Raw genomic sequence first — 6906 nt, 5'->3', positions numbered from 1 at the left:
GTACAAATATGGATCTCTTCCAGTCAGTTGGCCAGGTAACTGTCTTCCAAATCTCTTGGCATAACTGAGTGAGTGCCTCCAATGGAGCATCCATTTGTTGAAATATCTCAATGGGTATTCCGTCAATTCCCAGAGCCTTGTTCTTTGCCAATTCCTTCATTGCAGCTTCGACTTCCTCTTTCAATACCATTTGTTCTAGATCATACACCACCTCCAGAAATGGATGAAGATCGACCAGTTCTTTTTGGTACAGTGACTCTGTGTATTACTTCCATCTTCTTTTTATGTTCCCTGCATCATTCAATATTTTGCTCATAGAGTTTCTCAATATTGCAACTCAAGGCTTAAACACTAGCCCTTATATGTCTTAATTAGTTTATTGCCCATCTCCCTACTATAATGTGAGTTCTACAAGGGAGGGACTTAGTTTTATTTATTGCTGTTTCTACAGGACATGGAACAGTGCTAGGCACATGTTATGTACTCAGTAAATATTTGTTAAAGAATGTTTTGAAGAAGCAAATAGAAGCTTTTTCTTTGCAATGTGGGCAAGAAATACAGAAGAGACTGCCTAGATGAGACAAGGACTCATAGAGGCAATGGAAAATTGCCCCTGCTGAGACAGGCCCACTGGAGTAGGGAAAGAGAACTGGGATCTAAATTTAGGGCTAGAGACATTAAGGCCCTTCATAGCCCACACTAACCCACCACACCTGGGTTGGTCTGTGTGGGCTGTCCCATAGCCTGGAACACAGAGTACAGAAATAGCTAGCAGCCTCTCCAGCTTTGTGCTTCATATATTTGCAAATTTCTTTCAGCAAGTGTTTGTGGTAATCTGGTTTCCAGCTCTTCAGGCATGCGCAACATGACACTGATTGTCCGTGCATAGTCCTTGTGGGATGACAGAGACTGACTAGGAATCGAACCAGCATCCCACAGGACAGTGCATGCATGACATCCAAGCAGTATACAGTGGGCTAGGAGCCCAAATAAGGGAAAACATGATTCGCCACCTTTTCAGCTTCCACATTTGATTCCCCTTAGGAATCAAATGGCCTAACCCAAGCCACGGTACTTTCATTTGCCTCATATGCATGTAAAAACGAGACAATGAATAAGGAAGATCAAAGAAGAGTTGATGCTTTTGAGTTGTGGTGTTGGCAGAGAATACTGAAAGTACCATGGACTTCCAGAAGAACTAACAAATTTGTCCTGAAAGAAGTGTAGCCAGAATGCTCCTTGAAAGCGAGAATAGCCAGACTTCTCACCTCCTTTGGTCATGTTGTCAGAAGGGACCATTCCCTGGAGAAGGATATCATGCTTGCTAAAGCAGAGGGTCAACGAAAAAGGGGAAGGCCCTTAATGAGATGGATTGACACAGTGGCTGCCACAATGGGTTTAGCTATAGCAAGGATTATGAAGCTGCCACAGGACCCAGCAGTGTTTCATTCTGTTGTACATAGGGTTGCTATGAGTCAGAGGCGACTCAATAGCACCCAACAACAACACAAAATAACTGCTGTAGACAAAATGAAAGCCACAGTAGCCCTGCTAATGTGCTTTACCTCTAGCTGCTGCTTTGCTATGCAATGTTTCATTAAAGGCTTGCTCTCTGAAACTAATTCTGTCTCTGTAAGCAATTCTTTCTCATTGGAAGACAAGAAGACCATTTTGGCCCCATGGATTGCTGGTAACATGTTGTTGTTGTTGTTGTTATGTACCGTCAAGTCAGCCCTGACTCATAGGGACCCCTCCTTGGGTTTCCGAGGCAGTATCACTATGGAAGTAGGACTGCCCAACCTTCCTTCCGAGGAGTGGCTAGTGGGTTTGAACCGCCAGCCTTCTGGTTAGCAGTCAAGTGCCTTAGCCACTACGCTACCAGAGTTGGTAACATAGAGGCAGGAAAAAAACAACAGGCCATCTCATGGCTGGCAGAGGTCCATCTACTAAGTCCAAGACATTATAGGGCTGTTTCTCACCAGCTGTTTTTCATCTCCAAAGACACAAGTTAGAGCAAGCAGCCTTAAAATAAAATAAAATAAAACGACGGGACAATATAGCCAGATACAAGAGCATCTTAAGAGCAAGGACTACATCATAGTGAAAGACAGCTCTATGTAGAGAAAACCTAAGATCCTCTATCAAGCAACTCACTTTACATCTCCAAGACTGAGCTCCTTCGTCTTAAAACTAGACATAATTCCTGTCTCAACAAAATTAAAGATTAGATAAAGCATGTACAAACGATCAGCACAAAGCTCATTGGTTGAATGTAGTTGAAGGTAAACAATAGTTAAAATTATGAGCAGTATTGGGCTATCATTTTATGATAGACTCTTGATACACACTAGGAACATAAACATGACTAAGATCTGGTCCCTTCCCTCAAGTAGCTCTCAATCTGCTTGAAAGAGAGACAGAAATGCAAACAAATACTTTCATTAAAGAATTACAGGTGCAGTATGGCCCAAACACCAGGAGCTCTAGTGGTGCAGTGGTTAACACATTTGCTACTAACTGAAAGGTCAGCAGTTCAAACCCACCAGAGGCTATGTGGGAGAACAATGAGGCAGTCTGCTTCAGTACAGCCTTGGAAACCCTATGAGACAGTTCTACTTCATCCCATAAACTCTAAAAAACTCATTGCCATAGAGTTGTTTCTGACTCATAGTGACCCCTATTGGGTTTCTGAGGCTGTAAATCTTTATGGAAGTATATTGCACCATCTTCCTTCTGAGGAGTGGCTGGTAGGTTTGAACTGCTGACCTTCTCGTTATCAGCTTCATCCACTATACCACCAGAGCTACTTACCTTGTCCTATAAAGTCACTATATGGCAGTGTACTTTTTATGGCCCAAACAGGTAGACTTTCAGTCTACTCACACGCATCTCAGAAGATAGGCCTTTGTGATCTACTTCTTAAAAGTCAGCCACGGAAAACGCTATACAGCAAAGTTCTACTCTGATACACATGGGATCACCATGAGTTGGAGTGGACTCAACAGCAATTGTGACTTTGTTTTCAGTATCACCTGTATATTATAGTGGACAAAGAAAAACAATCACCTGTAGAGATGGAGAATTAAAATAGATCCTGAAGTGGAAATGCTTACATGGAAGAATGAGGCTTCAGAGACAAGGCAGGCAGAACCTGCTGGTGAATTATATATGGCAGTGTGAAGGAAGATGGGGCCATCTACTTTCGTAGTGATACTGCCTCGGAAACCCAAGGAGGGGTCGCTATGAGTCGGGTCGGACTCGTGGGCACATAACAACGACAACAATAACAAGTGTGAAGAGTGACTAGAATGATTCTAGAGTTTCTGGTTTGAGCAACTGAGTTATGGGGGATCCTTTACTGAGGTGAAGATCAAAGGACGAATTCAGGGGTGGGTGGAGAGTGGGGGTGTTGAAAACCAAAAGTTCCATTTGTAATGTTTCAGGAGTGGTGGGGGTGTTGAAAACAAAAAGTTCCGTTTGTAATGTCTCAGGTTTGACAAGACTGAGGCTTCTAAGCGGAGATGCCAACTAGGCAATTGTATGAATAATCAATCAGGTGTGACGTTCTCCTCAAAAGAACAAAACTAGAGAGTGTGAGAAAGCCAGCAAGTAGAGAGCACTTAAACTTTGGGAACGATGAGCTCAAAAGGAATGAGCACAGGACCTGGAAACAGGAGGAGGAATCTTAATACGTAGCTGTCGGAAAGAGGCTGAAAAGGAGCATCCAACGAGGTCCGAGAACGCCTGGTGCTCTGCTCACCAGTATCAAAAGCTGCTGTAAAACGAGGTCATAATTAGGCGCATTGAGTTAGATTAAACGAGTATTTTAAGTCCAAGTCTGTTGATCCTTTGACAACATTAAAATCAACTGGCAGACAGTCCCAAGGTCCGGGACAACCAGGCAGCGCCGCCTAGTACAATCCGACGCATCCAGGAAACTAGCAACCAACTACAAGAAAGCCACTGCGCGGTCCACCGCCTCTCCAACCCCGCCTCTCGCGGACTCCGCCCCTCTTCCAATCCTATTAGGCACTCCAATCGCGTGTAGAGATCATCGCTCTACCCAGGCTGTTGTGTCGATGTCGGCGCCAATTGGAGACCGGTGCCGAACCATGGCGGAGAAGACTCAAAAGAGGTAGGTTTTCTTGCTTGCGATAAGCCTCTTGTCAATTCTCCGCAGTTGTGGCACCTGTTCCTGGCCGCTAATGGTGAGGACTGAGATGATGTTTTATTCTGGCCCCTCTGATAGTATCTAAAGCCCAGGCCTGACGTCCACCTGGAGAGGAGACAGGATAGGGGGCTGGGATGCGAAATTCTTGTCGGGAAGACGCCTTTTGTTTCTCTATCCTACAGCCGCCTCGTTCTCCCTCACCCTGCGACACGCCTGCGCAGAAGGGGGTTGTCCGGGTGGGGCTGCGAGGGAAGAATGACTTCGCCCTCATCGCGGACCCCGAAAGCGACCGTGCCTTCACATTTCTTGTTGGGCTTGGTGTAAGCGAACGTCTTAATAGCTGGATTCTCGGTTAAATTTTTAAGACACCCACATTAGTACTGGTGGTACCCTAATGCTTTCCTATGTGGCCCGGGTGTTGTTTAAACAGTGTGACTGATGACTCTGGTCGAAAGAGGCCTCCCAGGGACCAGACCTTTTTTCAAATACTCTGCCCAACATGGACATGCTATTTTATAAAAATCTAAGGACAGGAATGTTGGCTGCTTCTTCAGCAGTCGTCGTTGCTAGGTAGTTTTCGTGGAAAGAAACGAGTTGGAGGAGAGAAATGCATAAAAGTACAGTAAAAGCCATTTTCAAAAACAGCAATATTGAGTTCCCTGTAATGATAAAAAAAAAAAAAAAAGACATTGGTTCCGGTGGCCTGGATTAAAGATGGCAAAGAGCTTACTGGAGTATGTTAAATTTAAGGCAGAGAGTTTAATTGAAGGACTGAAAATTATTCGAATCTGGAAAAACTGAGTCCGTGAAATGAGCTAAGTGCCGAAAGGAGTTTTTCACAGGGTTTAAGTACAGAAAATTACAAGGAAAAATTTTGATTGGTTGACATTTACAAAATCATACTTTAACAGTCACAGACAATTATGAGACGCATTAATCAATATTTTGTTAATCACAGAATTTGGATTAGTTTATTGTTGTCGTCGTTGCTAGGTGCTGTCGAGTCCTTTTCTACTCATAGGGACGCTATGTAAAACAGAATGACACACTGCCTGGTCCTGCACCATCTTCACAATCTTTGCTATGTTTGAGCCCATTGTTGCAGACACTGTGTTAAGTCCATTAAGGGTCTCTCTTCTTTTTTTGCTGACCCTTTACTCTACCAAGGAGCTCTGGTGATGCAGTGCCTAAGATATCTGACTGCTAATCAGAAGGTTGGTGATTCAAACCCACCAGCCACTCCGTGGAGGAAAGACTGGGCGATCTACTTCCGAAAAATTTACCACCCTGGAAACCCAATGGGGGTCACTATGAGTCGGAATCTACTGGATGGCAGGAGGTTTGGTTTTTGGTTTGGTTTTACTTTACCAATCATGATGTCTGTCATCAGGACTAGGTACTCCTGATAACATGTCCAAAGGATATAAGATGAAGTCTTGCCATCCTCACTTCTAAGGAGCTATACTTTTTACAAGATAGATTTGTTCTTTCTTCTGGCAGTCCGTGATTCACCACCTCCATTAATCCAAACACATCAATTCTTCTTTGGTTTTCTTTATTCATTATCAAGTTTTCACATGCATATCAGATGACTAAAAATACCATGGGTCAGAGTACCTTACCCCTCAAGATGACATTTTTGCTTTCTAACACTTTAAAGAGGTCTTTTGCAGGAGATTTGCCCATTGTGGTACATCTTTTGATTTCTTGACTGCTGCTTCCATGGGCATTGATTGTGGATCCAAATAAAATGAAATTCTGACAAGTTCAATATTTTTCCTGTTTATCATCATGTTACTTATTGGTTCAGTTGTAAGGATTTTTGTTTTATGTTGAGGTGTAATCCATACTGAAGGCTGTAATCTTTGATCTTCATCAGTAAGTGCTTCAAGTGTTCTTTACTTTTAATGAGTAAGGATGTGTCATTTGCATATCCCAGGTTGTTAATGAGTCTTCCTCCAATCCTGATGACATGTTCTTCTTCACATAGTCCAGCTTCTTGGATTTTTTACTTAGCATACAGATTGAGTAAGTATGGTAAATGGATACTGTTCTGGTTACCTAGTGCCACTCTGACAAGAATACATCACAAATGGGATGGCCTTAATAAACAGGAGTTTATTCTCTTACAGTTTGGAGGCTTTAAGTCCAAGTTCAAAGTGCAAGCCTCTAGGGGCTGGGTGAACCCCTCAACCTTGGGGTCTAGCTCTGGTCCTGCACCCAGGCCACTGGAACTAGAGGCGTTTCTTCACTCATAAAACTGCTGGCTAATAAGGCTGACAAGCCCAAGGTTGACAAGTAAAAAGGCATAGTCCCAATGTTACCAAACCACACAGCAGGTCATTAATTCAAGTCCATTGAAAGTCCCAAGGTCGGCAGAGCATGGCAGGCTGCTGAACAATGACATGAGTACATGTAGGTTCCAAGCATGCCATGAGCTAGAGACCATTCCCAAAGCTGCTGCTTATATATTAATAAGCAGACCACATACCCAAAGCCGCTACACAGCTACTTGTGGTAGATCCCACCATGGAGTTGATTGCCAGTCCCATTATGGGGAATAACTACCACCAGATGCCCAGCCACTCAACCAGACCCAGCCAAGTTGACACAGAAACATAACCACCACAATTCCATCTCTTGTCAACTTGGCATCTGTACAGATCTTCATTGGGTGGCATCTGTGCAGCTCTCCTCCACTGGGTGGCTCCAGTCCCCTAGTTCCTGAGTGGTGA

The sequence above is a fragment of the Orycteropus afer genome, unplaced genomic scaffold (genome assembly GCF_000298275.1).
Source record: "Orycteropus afer afer isolate SDZICR_OR568_19922 unplaced genomic scaffold, OryAfe1.0 scaffold00095, whole genome shotgun sequence".
NCBI classification, from domain to species: domain Eukaryota; kingdom Metazoa; phylum Chordata; class Mammalia; order Tubulidentata; family Orycteropodidae; genus Orycteropus; species Orycteropus afer.
This window is presented reverse-complemented; position numbering follows the sequence as displayed.